Below are 17,042 nucleotides of genomic sequence, written 5' to 3'. Positions count from 1 at the left end.
GGCTCTTGGCCGAGCCACCTATGGGTGGCTCGGCTTTGGCCGAGCCCCCCTTAGGCGTGGTTTTCTGGTTTTGTCTGTGATTCGGTTCTATGGTTGAGTTATCCAGACTTGACTCGTTGACCTGATTTGGCAGTAAATCCGGATCCTCATTAGGCAGTAAATCCGCTTCTGAGTTCGAGTCCGAAACTGATCTTGATTCGATCGTGGTTCGTCCGAGTCTGCCCTTGGTTGGATGACTCGTTGACTCTTCGAACCCTTGGCTTGATTCCGCACGCGAGTGGATTTATTCCGTTGTTTGCGTGCGGTTCATTAGCTTCGTAGCCTCGTTAATCCGCTTTGTCGCGTATCGCTTGGCTTCGGCGTTATGGACTAACAATCGTGTCTGCATACGTAGCCCGATGGTCGGTTCGTCGAATCGGCGTTGTCGAGCTGTGTTAAGGGACCTATAGGCAGTTTTATACGCCTACAGATACCCCCTCCAAAGTATTTCAGCCTCGTTCTTTTATAGAAGAGTCTGTAATACTTTGGATATGATTGTCCCATCCTTCGGGATGTTTGGAGTGGCTTTTATTCTTGATTCCTTCAATCCTTCAGGCTATTCGGTGCTTTGTCGAACGTCTGTAAGGTTTTTGGTGCTGCATTTATTGTCTGACCGTTGTCGGAATTTCAAATTTGAAGTCGATTCCTAATTTTATGATCTTTAGCTCGTGCTTGTTGGTTCAACATGTTGGCGTTGAGTTCTCATTTGCGACGCGTTGTCCGGCGTGGTTGAGTTATCTTTAAGAATATTTTTAGGAAAAATATTCTTCAGGAACTTCTCAACCAAAAATATAGGGAATAGTTTATACTCTTATACCTTAATGGAGTATTAAGAAGTAGTTTATACTCGTATACTTTTCGGAGTATTGATTCTTTCATTGCAACGCATTGATCGGCGTTGACCTAGGGTTACGCGTTGACCGGCGTTGACCCTAGGGTTTCGAATGTCGTACGTTGACTGTTTGGTCGCAACGCGTTGACTGGCGTTGACCTAAGGTTACGCGTTGTCCGGCGTTAACCTTAGGGTTTTGAATGTCGTATGTTGACTTTTTGATCGCAACGCGTTGACTGGCGTTGACCTAGGGTTACGCGTTGTCCGGCGTTAACCTTAGGGTTTTGAATGTCATACGTTGACTTTTTGATCACAACGCGTTAACTGGCGTTGACCTAGGGTTACGCGTTGTCCGGCGTTGACCCTAGGGTTTTGAATGTCGTACGTTGACTTTTTGATCGCAACGCGTTGACTGGCGTTGACCTAGGGTTACGTGTTGTCCGGCGTTAACCTTAGGGTTTTGAACGTCGTACGTTGACTATTTAATCGCAACGCGTTGACTGGCGTTGACCTAGAGCCTTTACCGACTACCATTTGAGTCGGGCTAGCATGCGGATTATCTAAATCCGTTCCGCATGTGACGTTGTGCTAAGAGAGTTAACGCTCTTAGTGCTACGATATTGAATACGTAGACTTCGTCTTTCTCACGGGAATAGACTACCCGGCGACGCGTGTTAGGCATTGACTTTAGGATTTTTAGCTAACCCCCAGCTTTCAACGGATTTGATTAGCCTTTACCGACTACCGTTTGAGTCGGGCTAGTATGTGGATTGTAACGCTGTGCTAAGAGAGTGAATTCTCTTAGACTTTGTGCTATGATGTTGAATACATAGGCTTCGCCATTGTTACGGGAATAGGCTACCCGGCAACGTGTATTAGACGTTGACTTATCCCTGATATTGAATACGTAGACTTCGTCTTTCTCACGGGAATAGACTACCCGGCGACGCGTGTTAGGCGTTGACTTTAGGATTTTTAGCTAACCCCCAGCTTTTAACGGATTTGATTAGCCTTTACCGACTACCGTTTGAGTCGGGCTAGCATGCGGATTGTCTAAATCCGTTCCGCATGTAACGTTGTGCTAAGAGAGTGAATTCTCTGAGACTTTGTGCTATGATGTTGAATACATAGGCTTCGCCATTGTTACGGGAATAGGCTACCCGGCAACGTGTATTAGACGTTGACTTATCCCTACTTAGGCTTCGGGATGAGATACCCCAGAATCGAACTCTGGTGTCTTTTTCAATCGGTAAAAGACTAAACCGGCGACACGTGTTAGGTGTCGACATATCCTTTCTTAGGGTTCAGGATGAAATTCCCCATGCGTGTGAGGCATGGATTTTGGTGTTATTAATAACAACCTGTCACAATGTTGAATATGTGAACGGGTGTTCTTTTCAACGGTTTTCTTAGGATTCAGGATGAAATTCCCCATGCGTGTAAGGCATGGATTTTGGTGTTATTAATAACAACCTGTCACAATGTTGAATATGTGAACGGGTGTTCTTTTTGACAGTTAAGAACTAACCGGCAGCGCGTGTTAGGCGTAGACTTATCCTTGCTTAGGTTTCAGGATAGAATACCCCAGAATCGAACTCTGGTGTCTTTTTCTACGGAAAAAGACTAAACCGGCAGCGCGTGTTAGGCGCAGACTTATCCCTGCTTAGGATTCGGGATAAACTTCCTAGGATGTTCCTAGTACCTGTGAGGCATGGATTTTGAGAGTTAAAAAAGGTGGTGTCTTCTCTTGGGGCAAAGACGAACCCAAAATAGGAGAGGAAGAATTTTATATTCTATCTCCCGACACCGAAGAAGAAGAATTTTATATTCTATCTTCAGCTAGAAAGGAGACTCGAGGTGGGATCTCCACCCCCAGAATCCGGAAAGGTGAAACTGAGAGTGGGATCTCCACTCCGAGAATCGAAAAGATACCGAACTAAAGGTGAATTTCTCGTTTATCGAGGGTGAATTATGGTTTTGACCCTAACTGTAGGAAGGTTTGGCCAAATGGGAGTTTGAGGTGACCCTAACTGTAGGAAGGTTTGATCACTTGATTTGAAAGTGGACCTCTCGTTTATTGGAGGAATCGAGAGGGGATTTTGACTGTGGTCCTAACTGTAAGAAAGTTTGACCAAATGGGAGTTTGAGGTGACCCTAACTATAGGAAGGTTTGATCACTTGATTTGAAAGTGGACCTCTCGTTCATTGGAGGAATCGAGAGGGGATTTTGGTTGTGGCCCTAACTGTAGGAAGGTTTGACCAATCGGGAGATTTGACACGATCCTAACTATAGGAATGTTTGATCGCTCGATTTATGGACCTCTCATTCATTGGGGGAATCGAGAGGGGGAGAGTGTTGAGTGCACAGACGCGGTGAGAATTTGAATGGGAGTTTCTTATTCATCATCTTGCTGTGGTGACCGGATTATCCCTAAGAATACACTATATGCATTTCTTTTGGGAACTTCCCGTTACATGAATCATCCACCCCCAGCTTCCTTTGCAAAACTGGGTATGGTATTGTACTCAGTTGGGTGTCCGGGTTATCCTTAAGAATATCAAGCATGGTATTCTCCAGGAACTTCCCGTGAAAGAAAGGAAACAGTTTAGACTCATATACCTGTTGGAGTATGTAAGGAAGCAGTTTAACCTCATGCACTTGTTGGAGGATTGAGAAACAGTTTATACTCGTATACTCTTTGGAGTCTTGCCGTTCTTATTTGGCTTATCTGAGCAATATGACGCTGGCTTCAACCAAGGTCTGAATGCTATTCTTGAGAGAAAAGCAATCCTTGGTGGGATGAACGACCCTCCTGTGGTATGCACAGTACTTTGGGTCCGTAGTGTTGTCAGCTTCCTCCTGATTTGTGATAGGTGGTAGCTTGATCTTGTTACCTTCAAGGAGGGATTCGAAGTCTTGTTACCTCCAAGGAGGGATTCGAAGATGGCTGGAACGTCTTCGTCCTTAAAAGAGTACTCTTTTTGGAGTCTCGGACCCGAAGTCTTTTGCTGCCTTCGGGATTGCTGTTGTGACGTTTGATTAGCACCATCAGTAGCTGTAGGTGCCTTGACCTTACCACGAGAGGCGAAGTTTGAGTTGAGCGGATTAACCGTCGGTCGGTTCCTCTCGGCCTTCTTCCTTCGGAGGAAGCGTTCGGCTTGTTCACCGCGCACCTTCAAGTCTTTCCAAGTGTCAGACGGTGCGGTTCCTATCGCTTCCAACACGTCCAATGAAAGGTTATTGTGGCAAGTCTGGAGGATGAACTCCTCAGTGATCGGGTCCCGACAGTTCATCGCCTTGTTCCGGAACCTCTTGATACCAATCGAAGGCGGCTCCGCGAAGAGTACCGACGAATGACCGCACCATCAGAGGCTCATTGCCAGTGATTACCCCCAGGTGTGATTTGAAATAAATCGCATGCTGAGTGGGCGAACCCTTCCCATCAAACGGCATGAAGTTAATTAGGTTGAACTTCGCCGGATATGGGATCGATTCCCACTCTCTTGGGTATGGACAGGGAATGCCTGTTTTCTTCGTCTCTTGAGCGGAGATCAATGTGTTGATTTTGCTCTCGAGGTTCTTGATCTTCAGACTTTCGCCTGTGTTTTCGTTAGCACGATTCTGAGGCGGAAGTGTGGCATTACGACTATCATCCTCATTACCACCCCCTGCATTGACGGGAGGATTATTGGCATTGTGAGCTTCATCCGTATCCGTGTGCTCCTCTTCCTGAACGACCTGGTTACGGCGGCTTGGTTCACCTTGCTGGTTTGTCAGTGCCTGAATTTGTTGCTCATGCATTTCTCTCATACTCTGCATGGCCATCTGCATTTCGAACCTGAAGGTTTCCTGTTGTTTAGCTAAGGCATCTTCAAGCATCTTGGCCACTTATAAAAATCCATGCCTTTTATGCATGAGGAATTTTATCCTGAATCCTAAGCAGGGATAAGTCAACGCCTAACACGCGTTACCGATTTAGTCTTTCACCGATTGAAAAAGACACCAGAATCCAGTCTGGGGCATTTTATCCCGAAACCTAAGTAGGGATAAGTCAGCGCTTAACCCGCGTTGCTGGGTGGTTCGTTCCCGTAAAAACGATCGAGTCTACGTATTCAGTATCGTAGCAATAAAAATCCATGCCTTTTATGCATGAGGAATTTTATCCCGAATCCTAAGCAGGGATAAGTCAACGCCTAACACGCGTTACCGATTTAGTCTTTCACCGATTGAAAAAGACACCAGACTCCGCGCTTATCATGAATGACTCGCGGGGTTGTCCTTCGCTGGACACCGTATTGTCTGATGCGACAGCAGAGCAGGAATCCGATTCTTCATCTTCTGACGATAATCTTGTCCGAACCCTACCATAAGTTTCTCGTGTAATGTCTCCAGACTGCAGACGAGTTAGATACCAAGGTACTTCCGGAATTGACTCGGGATTATCCCTTGTCGATGCCCTTTTGCTGGTCATATTGGTAGTGACCCTCGGAAATTCTCCATCTTCAACCACCGTTCTTCTTTGCCGGAAACGCCTATGCCTTGGTTTTGGCACTTCGGTACTAAGCCTTTCGAACACCGAAACTCTCTCGGTGACTGTTTTGATGCAGTTGCACTCAGACAGTACCGCCCGAATGAGCTTTGAACAAGGGCACTGAGTTTCTAGCCTTCGAGGACTTCTCTTTCTGGTTTTGCTTGTACCCCCAGCACGATAGTACAGCTCGTCCGTTTGAAAGTCGGAGCAACCTATCGTGTGTTGGCATGATTTCTCAGGTATAACATAATCATCATCAGACGATAACGTTTCCTTCTGAGAGCGAACTACCTTCTTCGGGATTTCAAAAGTTACGCGCCTCGAAACATGCCTTTTTGGGCGTGAGTTTTCAGCGGGCTCTTGGACTTCAATGCACAAATTGGTGCACATAGCTGCCCTGATTTCTTTATCACGTTGGAGGTGACGGCGACCCCCAGCGTGTTGAGTCGTTCTGGGCTTCTTCATTGGGCCCAAACTCTCTTGAACTGGAGCTTTGCCTCTCTCGTCGGGAATTGGACCGAGGCGCTCCAAGACTGACTTCCTTTTCTGGGATGGTCCTGCGGGATCTCCCGGAGCATTTGTGGAAATCATCGGCGGTTTGGATTGATTCGCCAGAAGTTGAACTTTCGACGGCTGCAGTTGACGCTCTTTGGTCTGAACCTATTGTGTCTTTCTTCATTGATTCCATTGCACTCTTAAATAACAACTTTTTGAGTTACAAAAGATCCGGTCTTTTTATAAGATCCGGTTACAATAAAAATCAAAGAAAAGAAAAGAAAGATTACAACTTTTTATCCTTGTTTGTCGAACAAATCACGAGCTCCTGTTTTGCGGTCGCTCGCTTTGTGGGTTCTTTGCCTGCGTCGGGGTTTATCCGTGGACCACCGCGAGATCTAGATCCAGTCGGATCTACGCAGTACGACGGGTATTATTTCAAAGAGGAAATAATAGCCGGGGGGATTGGTTCACCAAGGAAACAATCGCCCAAATCTCGGGATCAAAGGCCAATCTTTGATCCGGAGTACGCCTGCGTAGATCTGAGATCCGGTCCTCTCGAACTTTTGCCTTATTTGGCGTTGACGATCGCCGAGCACCAGATCTGGATGAACAAGTCCTCGAAGCCCTAAAGTTTGAATCTTTTTTAGATCTGAGTCTTCAATCCAGCAGGGCTTCGCCTCCAAAAAATCTAACCCTTCAAAAATAAGCCTACAACCCTCTATTTATAGGCATTGAAAGCGGATCTGGGCCCAGATCTGGGCCCAGATCCGAGCTGGCTCGGCCAGGTGGCTCGGCCAGGCCGAGACACTTGTGAGTATCTCGGGTATTTTGAACATAACTTTCTCGTATGATCTCCAGTCGTTTTCCGTTTTCGGTTCAGTCCGTGATCCGGTTCTGTGGTTGATTTATCCGGACTTGAATCGTTGACCTGATTTGGCAGTAAATCCGATTCCTGGTTTGGCAGTAAATCCACTTCTGAGTTCGAGTCTGAAACTGATCTTGATTCAATCGTGATTCGTCCGAGTCCGCCCTTGGTTGGTTAACTCGTTGACTCTTCAACCCGTTAGCTTGATTCCGCACGCGAGTGGATTTATTCCGTTGTTTGTGTGCGGTTCATTAGCTTCGTAGCCTCGTTAATCCGCTTCGTCGCGTATCGCTTGGCTTCGGCGTTGTGGACTAACAATCGTGTCTGCATACGTCGCCTGATGGTCGGTTCGTCGAATCGGCGTTGTCGAGCTGTGTTAAGGGACCTATAGGTAGTTTTATACGCCTACACCCTCAGAATGTCATGCTTGATATGACAGATGCGGAGATTCAGACTGACAACCCAATTTTAGACGGGGATAGAGAACCAGCGGCAGATGTGCAACTAGAATCAACTACTAGTAGACGAAAGCAGGCAACGTTAAATATAGCCTGAATAATACGAATAATACAAACAATACCTCGTTCAATACGAAAATAGCAAGTTGTAGAAGGTATATTATGTATGTCATTTTGTGCGCGAATGTTATTTAAATGTTTAATTGCAGTAAATGTTTATCTTGTGAATTAGTAGGCAAATATTTCATATTGAACTCTGCTAATTCCATGTTACAGATGAAGAACTCAAGGTTATTCGATCGATCGCATGATCGGTCACGATCTACGAGCCTAGGCTCAGAACAGCTTCAGGAGGCCCTAGGCTCAGAACAGCTTCAGGAGGCCCTAGGCTCAGGACAGCTTCAGGAGGCACACATTTCATCAAATACGGATATAGGTATGAATTTTAATTATCTTTTACAACTCAAAGTAGATATATGAAACATCATTTAGGCTAAGTTGTTTTTATGTGAGTAGATGATGCGGAATTATTAGGTCGTCTACGGGACACAACTCTAGCATTCTCGCCTCATATAGGTATTAATCATATATGTGTTTGTAATATCATATTTAAAGTCCAGCTTTAGTATTTAAAATCTATTGTATGTTAGCAATATTAATTTTTATTTGCATAGATAATTTGGCAGGCATTGATTATTCTTCACCCGGAGCCACTGATTCACATGCAGAGCCCTCCCACACTGAAGGTAATGGTGTCGCAATATATTTATTTTTGCTTTGCATCTCAATATATTGATCCGATCATTTTTCTCGTATTGATTCTCTTCTTTAATCATTGTATAGGGTTCTTGGACACCATCGTCTTCGCATGATACGCAGGGGGCCGAGTTGCGTTTGTGGACCCCTGACATCCCCCATCTACCATTGCCTCCAGACTCGATCATATCAAAGACTAATGCTTTGAAGTATCATCCACTTGCACTCAAAAGGCTAGATGAACTAAAGCCTATGATGACCGTTAGAAAGAAACTTGCAACCGAAGCAAGGGATAGAGAAGTGGCGAGGGGTACGTTAAATAATTTTGTCCCATTGTTTTTGCCTTTTCATCACGTAACTTCTGTTGTCAATGTAGGGGCAAAGCGAAATGCAACTGGACCGGGAGGACGTGGTGGAAGCAAGCCTGATTCCAAACAGACACCGAGAGGCTTTCGGGGAATTCTTCAGTGGGTTGATAACTTGCCGATCGGCCCGTGGTCCAAAAAATTTAATAACTACATCGGCGTTTTAGTACGGCGGGCTCAAGTCATAAACCCGTACTTCAAATTCAAGGAGCTTCCATGGTCCGCATACGAGGATATATGGAGAGAGTTGATGGTATATGATCATTACTTCTTTAATTTTTCTTTGATATAGAATACGTTTACAAAATGCTTAGATATCTTATATTTTTACATGCAAAATTGTAGCAACACTATTGTCTTGAGGACTACCCTGGGGCGTGGCACTATGTTTTCAATATCAAAGTTGAGGCCGTGCTCAACTTGAGGACTACCCTGGGGCGTGGCACTATGTTTTCAATATCAAAGTTGAGGCCGTGCTCAAACAGTGGCGACATGAGCTGAAGATATCAACATATGATAAATATACCCAAGACTGGCAGAGATTTTTAAATCACGATGAGAGGGTGGATCTCGATCATTTCATGGCTCTTCTTTTTTATTGGGATACCGAGTCCGCACAGGTATGAGTACATTATCAGGTTGCGTACATGAGCATATTGTAAATGCAATTTATTTTTAACACCCGAAATTTTTGTAGGATAAATCTAAGAAGGGCTCGACGAACCGACATAGCAAGCGCAAGCTTGACCACCACTTGGGATCGATGTCCTTTGCCAACCTTGAGTATAGATATTGTCGAGACACGGTATAATATTTAAAGTTGATGTATTCACATGCTAACACCTTCAATTTGGCCAAACTCTTCGACATTTCCTATTATATTTTGTAGGGGAAGCCGATAATGCCGATCAATTTGAAGGCAAAGTTAGCTTACGGCACATTTCACTCAACATATAAAAATGAAGAGAAGATTAAAGAAAACATGGCGTTGGTGGTAATTATTTTTTAACAAATATAAATTAATAACTATTACGTTGTTGTACATTTCATTAATTAGGAGTTTAAACTTTTGTAACTTGAAATCATTATTTTCCAATTCAATATATATCTATTTTCTGTATGTGATTTAGGAGAATATTGATGCCGCGTCGAAGGATGCAGCACTACGTGCTACCCAAGAAGCTGCTGATGACCCTCATGTTTTGTCAAGAGAGGAAAGTAATGTCATTGCAATGAATGTGATGGGATATAATAACCGGGGTAGATACCTATTGATGGGGGTTGGAGCTCAGCGAGGTACCTCCAGAAAATCCTCCACGGCATCCTCGACAACCTCAACTGCGACTACATCATCAAACAGAACTCACACCACTTCTACAATTATGCGCGTCAACCGTTATCTGCGCGGTAAGATCGACCCTACATTACTCATGCAGATGACGACAACTATGTGTTCAGATTTGCCTCCATCCCCTACTAGCGACGATGTTTTTAGACACATCGTTTTATGCTTGTCCGGGAAGATTTCAGCTGAATTATTTGGAGAAGTGTTGGACCAAATAGATTTAGACGCTGGCGCACAGGTAAATTAACAATATGTCTTATATTGTTAAATTTCGTTCTCTAAATGTAAATCTATTAATTTTCAGGCTGGACTTGCTGGCGGAAGCAGTAGCGGAATGCAGAGGAGGGAACTTGACGATGAGGATGACTCTTGATTTTATGAGGTAAGTTAGTTATTTGTATGTGTGTATGTGTATGTAGAGACAAATTGATGTCAATTTTGTATATTAGTCTTATCACAACAAAAAGCTCCATGCATGACTCACTAGAAAAATTGTGCCAGTTAGAAGCCATACGCATAGGATGCTTTAGTTGGATCGATGCATATATATATATATATATATACATACATATATATATACATATATATATATACATATATATATACATACATATATATATACATATACATATACATATACATATACACACATATAAAAGATTTCACTGCTTTGAGAAGAAATACTAAACAAATGTGTTGGCTAGGATAACATATGCATGCAATTCGTTGACAAGATGAATGTTTTAGTTGAAATTTGCATGCAAAGGAGATTTAAGCATGTATAGATTTAAGCATGTATAGATTTAAGCATGTATAGATATGCATGGTTATATATACCTTTGTAATTAAGTTGAAATTTCACAGGTTTCCTTGCCCTCTTATACATTTTTTGTGATTTTTAATAGAATTACTCCTCACTCATGATTAAAATTATTTTTTAACGTAGTTAAACAATTAGGCCAATGGGCACTTGTTAATCAACCTGGCCTTCTCAATTATGCTTTTTTCTTCTACTTCATGTTTCTTTCTCTAGACTAGCAAGCATCAGCAAGTGCCCAATTCGTAAGACATATCTAAATTGATGAACCGTTTTGAAGAGTTTGGGGAGTTCAAAAAGATTTTTCTCTAGTTTATAAAGTTCAGAGAAGCATTACGTAAAACCATCAAAAAAGTTTGGGGGGTTGTTTTGTGAAACTACCCTTTAATATTCCCACGTTCTCCACCAACCAGCCATGCACTAAAACACATTAATTAAGCCCCTAATTGCATGTAGAATCCCTTGGCCTATCATGTAGGCAAGAATGTCCTTATGCAAAGGTGGACATATATCTAATGACGTGTCATTATTTATTAATCACCTTGATTGATATTGGATCATCATCCGATTGCGTCCGGTTATCCACTAATTAAAACATGCTTAATTGCTACAAGGTATGATTCTTTAATCTTGATGCTACGTCTTACTAGGAATCAAGAACCCATATAATTAAGTAGATCACAATATTTTTATGATGAGGACTAATTTGCTCTGGGTACCCTCGCCTTCGGTATCTAAGTAAAAAGATAACATAAACAAGTGATCGCTAAATTTGTAATGTTAGGTTGATGATGATGATCAATAACTTGGCTTGTAGGTGGAATTTGATGTGTTCACATGAAGTTAAACAATTAGCTGACAGCCACAGGCTTGTTGGGTAATGGTTTGTACTTGAAATTTTGTTTTCTAGTGAAGCTAATGCCTTATTGGATGCATAACACAAGCAAACTAATTACTTGTCTCGATCCCTGCGTTAGAAGTTGATAGGGGTTAATTAAAGGGGTCCATATTTATTTTTCATATTATCGTGTACTTTTTTTTTCTTCTTTTTTTTTCTTTTTTTTATCCTTGAGGTGAGTAGTGTGGAAACCGTCATACAAATTGTTTGGTTATGACTCATAATCTATCTGAGTTTTTCGTTTTGCCCTTTTTTTAGTTTTTTTTTTAATTTTCAAATACATGCATGTGTGCATATGTATGGTTGAAAAAGATGCGTGATACTTTATATTTAATGAGAGAAAAAAAAAGACTATAGGTAAAATTAAGAGTACTAGCTTGATTGGAAATAATTAAGATACATGTAGCCAATTTGAAATTTTGATTAACGAATTTTTTGTTTATGATGTTTGCAAGAGGGGGTTTTGGAAAAAAGAAAATGAGGAAATTGTGTAAAAGTTTAATTTCCCGTGATCCCACAATTTTTTCATGATTTTCTTAGAAGCAATGATTTTATTCTTCCAAGAGCTACGCTCGCGTCCTCATCCTCTTCTGAACAAATATTCAGTGGGATGTTGTCATTGCGTCTTTGACACTTGAAATCTCCAATATCGGGACACTATCCGTCATGGTCAAACAAGAGAATATATGATCATTCTGCATAAAATAATATCTTACCCAATATAATCACAAGGAGAACTATGCATCAAACTCATGGTGTATGAATCTGGATGCTTTATTATTGAGATTTGTTTGTTGATTTTATTTTTTTGAACTGAAAAAGCAGGGTAGAAGCCCAGCTCATTTAAGGAAATTATATAAAATATAATAATATTAAACTAATTTTTAGCATTTTTTTATCAAAAAAAAAAAGAAAATAAATTTAAAAAAACCTAGGTGGGATGTACTTATCTATTGTGATGCGATGAATTCCAAAATAAATTTATACTTGTAATTTATAAATGATTTATTAATTATTAATAAAGAATTTATTTTTATAATTTTTTATTTGTAATTTATGTCATTTTAAGTGATTAATAAAATTATTATTTTTTATTATTTTTTTGTCTTTTTTTATAATTTAAAACTTAAATAAAATTTAAAAATTTGGAAAAAAAAATTAAAAAAAAAAGGAAAAACCCGGGCCGCCCCGGAACCCGGCCCGGTCGGGCCCGGGCCCGGGCCCGGACCCGGCCCGAGGTACCCGGGTCCGGGTCCGGGCTCCGGTTTTGCCCGGCCCGGGCCCGGATTTCCGGGCCGGGCCGGGTCGGGCCGGGCCGGATGGACAGGCCTACCCTCGCCTTTGGTATCTAAGTAAAAAGATAACATAAACAAGTGATTGCTAAATTTGTAATGTTAGGTTGATGATGATGATCAATAACTTGAACAGTGGGTGGAATTTGATGTGTTCACATGAAGTTAAACAATTAGCAGCTGAAAAAACCAGCCTGCACAAAAGAACTCGCATAATCCTTCATTCTCAATTCAGGATCATATTTTCTTCGGACGCTAGCGTTTGATAACGTCTCATAATTAAGCTCTATAAACACCACAGTAAGCTCCTCCTTTTTCGATAGAGTGCAATTAAACATCCGGATGATATTCAAGAGCCATATATGGTTCTATAGGCCCTTTTTAAAACATTTCTGCAAATTAAACTTGCATTCTCTGATTCAAGTGAGAGAACTCGACAGGAGTTACTCTTGCTCCTCATTAATTAATTGTTGGATGTTGTTGATAGAGTTAGTAGAACTGAGTGAGGTAAGTACTATATATAAAAGCAAATTAATTAATTAAGATGAGGGATTTGAATGAAGTGAGTACTCTAGGGTACGTTTGAAACGCGCTTACTTCTTAGATGACATCGAGGATGCATGTATGTATGTGGTGATGGGTGGATTGTGAAGGTCGTTGGTTTTTCAAGTGAACACATCAAATTCCCTGGAGAAAGGAAATGAGAAGGGAATTCAGTTGATGAAATCTGACGGACGCAAATAGTTTGATTTTTATTAGATTAAACATGGTTCAAATTATCCAAAGTAACACAACTTTATTGTAGTCATGAATACCCAAAGTGACATCAAAAGAATTAAAATTCATCATGACTTATTGTGGCTTGCCATATATCCAACATTTCTAAGCATACTTCTAAATTTAGGAATATGTATATCATATTCTTAAAAATAATGCCACATTCTTTTTTATCTTGCAGGTGCATGTGTTTCTTTGAGCATCTCTAGAGAAAAAATGCTCGTGGACTTGGATCGATATCGGTTTGTAAATCGTTGTCGTATTTTTAAATCAAAACTTTCTTTGTGTTGAGCCCAAAACAAACAGTGATCCGATTGAGTTGTGCTACAAATTTATGTGATTTTTATTGTGATCATAAGTTGGCAGACTTAAGAGAGAGATGATATGTATGATTATATATGTGATTTTGTTGTGATTTTTGTTGTTGATTATATATGTGTTTGTTATTGTGATTTTTGTTATTGTGATTTTTGTTGTTGATTATATGTGTAAACTGGATTATACAGGTATACAGCAAAATTGTGAAATTTGTGTGATATACAGGTGTACAGCCAATTTTTAATGTGAGAATCTGGGTGATATACATCCCAGACGGATTTTTTACATCCCAGACGGAAATATCCGTCTGGGATGTAAAAACGTCTGGGTTGATATCGGACAACCCAGACGGAAAATTCCGTCTGGGTTGATTATCAACGACGAAAAAAAATTCCGTCTGTGATAATTAATCCAGACGGAATATTCCGTCTGTGATATATAGTATCCCAGACGGTATATTCCGTCTGGATTAAATAATCCAGACGGAATTTTCCGTCTGGGATATATAACATCCCAGACGGTATATTCCGTCTGGATTAAATAATTCAGACGAAATTTTCCGTCTGGGATATTATGTATCCCAGACGGAAAATTCCGTCTGTATTAATTATTACAGACGGAAAAATTCCGTCTGGAAAGAATTACTGACGGTTTTTTTATCCGTCTAAAAAAATCCGTCTGTAATACAATGCAGACGGAATTTCCGTCTAGAATAATTTATTCTAGACGGAAACAAATTAGACCCGTAATCCAGACGGAATTCCGTCTGGAATACTTTTTCTAGACGGAATTGAAGTTATTCCAGACGGAATTTTCCGCCTGGAATACGTTGTTTTCTACCAGTGACTCCAAGACTATTAACCTAGTTGTCATCTTTTATCTTGTTTGGAATTAAATGGTGAGAGTGCCTCAGATTCAAGACTTTTATCTCACATCCAATAAGTATTAATTCATGTGCTAAGAAGAACAACGCTCAAGGTGGGTGTGTAAGTGAATCACACTTAACTCATAGTTCATGTGCTACAATGAAAAATGCTCGAGGTGGCTATGCACTTGAATGAAACATAACTCATCAAAAGATATTACAAAAAAAAAAACCAATTTAGCACATGCAACATATATAACAAATGATAGAACTATCAGATTTAAAATGTCCAGCAAATATAACATTCAACAGAGATAACATAGTCCATCACTGATACTTTTTCTTAGAACTTGCTCTTGATTTCTTACTCATCAACTTTCAATTGAGGTATTAGATTATGTTGATTACAACCTCAATATCCGTTAGGTTCTCATCGTTTAATTCCCCCATTAAAAGCCCTAAGTTATGCTCTTTTTAGTTTAATAAACAATACATGGAATGTTGTCTAGTCCTTGAACATTCTTATATGATTATCCCCAACATCGGCGGATCATTCAAGGGTTGCCACATAGGTGATCGACCTATATAAGTCCCTTTGGATGCCCTAACCTAGTTGGTGATCTTCATACTCATATATGTAAGGTACAAAATTCATAGCCACATATCTCAATGTGTCTCGATACATGTTCAATAGAAACTCATGCGTCAAAGCAGTATATCATGCTGATATCAAACAAACTAGATCCAGTCTAACAATCAAACAAGAACATATCCTAAAATGTAATGTCTAATACCAAACACGTAAAATACTAAGACATTATCTAATTTCCATTCGACATATTTATCTGGATAAACAAGGAGTAAAAGTCAAAGAGTCACGATCAATATTTCCAAGCTACGACTAGTATTCATGTATAGCTGTCATGCATTATACTACCTAGAATGTCACTAGGATTTATCTAGTCCAATAATCAAACAAGAACATATCTCATGGGTTCTCAATATCAAGTACATAAATCATAGATAAGGTCTATGTATCCAACACGTAAGGCATGGCAATAACATGATTTATCAAAAAAATTATACATTGCTTCAAAAATTATCAAAACTGTATCTATATGAAAACCAACCATAAATTTAAGTAAGCAAGTTGTTGAGAATTCAAAGAGCTTCTCAAAATATTTAGAAATGTTAAAAATGGAGTTCGAAATCAAAAATTATGGCCATTCAAAGTTGACTAAAACAACATCCTTCAAAAACTATATATTGCTATAAAAATCATGAAAAATGGACTGATGTGAAAACCAAAATAAAAAAATCAACTATGCATGATTGTAGAGGACTCAAAGAGCTTTCAAAAACATCTTGAATTGTCAAATTGAGTTTGAAATCAAAAGTTATGATGATTTGAATATGACATTCAAACTACCGAAAGGATGAGCGCGCACACTCAATTGTGTTTGGCTGAAAGCAAGTGGTTTTCATCCCCAACGTACATGCTTATGAATGCAACATACGCTTGACCTAAAAATCCTCAATTTTTGTAACTTTTTGATGCAAAACTGTATAAAGAGACAACCAAATTAAAATCAACTTTCTACCCATGATTTCTAGCATCAAAGGGGATCTTTGAGAATAAGTTTTACATTAGGATGTGTTTGGCAAAGGGATAAATAGGGGGTTAAGTGGGTCTAACCCTCTATTAGCCTGCCAAACAGAAAAAAAAGGGGGAAGGGTTAACAAACCCTCACGTGATCTATTTTGTCCATTTAACCCGTCATAAGAGAGGATAACTATTCCGCGTAAAAACGCGGAACAAGGCTTGTTCGGCTTGTATCGCGAGGGTAGGCGGAGGAATTTTTCCAGTTCCAGATCTCGCAGCGGAATTAGGGGAATCGTTGCAGCTAATTTCGGAGAAGAAAATCGTTCAGTTGTAGTGAAATTTGCAGCAAAGAATTTCTCCCCCAAAATTGTTTCCCTCTACTTCTTTCCCTCCAGAATTTTCCCTCTATTTTTTTCACCTGAGACAGCTATTAATAGGAATATTTGAGGGGGAACAAACAAGAAGAAACTAGGGTTTTTAGCAGATTGGGGATCTCAAGCGACAGGAGGCAAAGAAAAGTGAGGTATGTTGATTTTACAAATATTGACTTGGTTTCCAAATCTTTGCCATACAAACATGATGTTTTATGAATCTCTTTGTTTGATTTTGCAATATCGGATCTGAGTTTATATCAGAATCCCATGGCGGAAGTAGGTTTAATAGGAAAAAGAGAAGATAATGCTAACCTTATCTGAAATCCAATTTTGTACTTATATTACTTCGAAATATTAAGCTGATCTCATTTTTTTGGCCTTTTGTCAAATTTATCAAGTGAAGGCAGT

General features: G+C 40.3%; 1 long non-coding RNA gene across 1 annotated transcript; it reads left to right on the top strand.

The window, feature by feature from the left end:
- On the top strand, nt 8,922-9,282 carry LOC109836907. The gene is made up of 3 exons (XR_002246122.1): nt 8,922-8,965; nt 9,043-9,150; nt 9,235-9,282. It is a non-coding gene; the product is annotated as an uncharacterized LOC109836907 (long non-coding RNA).

The sequence above is a fragment of the Asparagus officinalis genome, chromosome 4 (assembly GCF_001876935.1).
Source record: "Asparagus officinalis chromosome 4, Aspof.V1, whole genome shotgun sequence".
Taxonomy (NCBI): domain Eukaryota; kingdom Viridiplantae; phylum Streptophyta; class Magnoliopsida; order Asparagales; family Asparagaceae; genus Asparagus; species Asparagus officinalis.
Note: the sequence above shows the minus strand (reverse complement) of the source record. Positions and strands in the feature narration are given on the sequence as shown.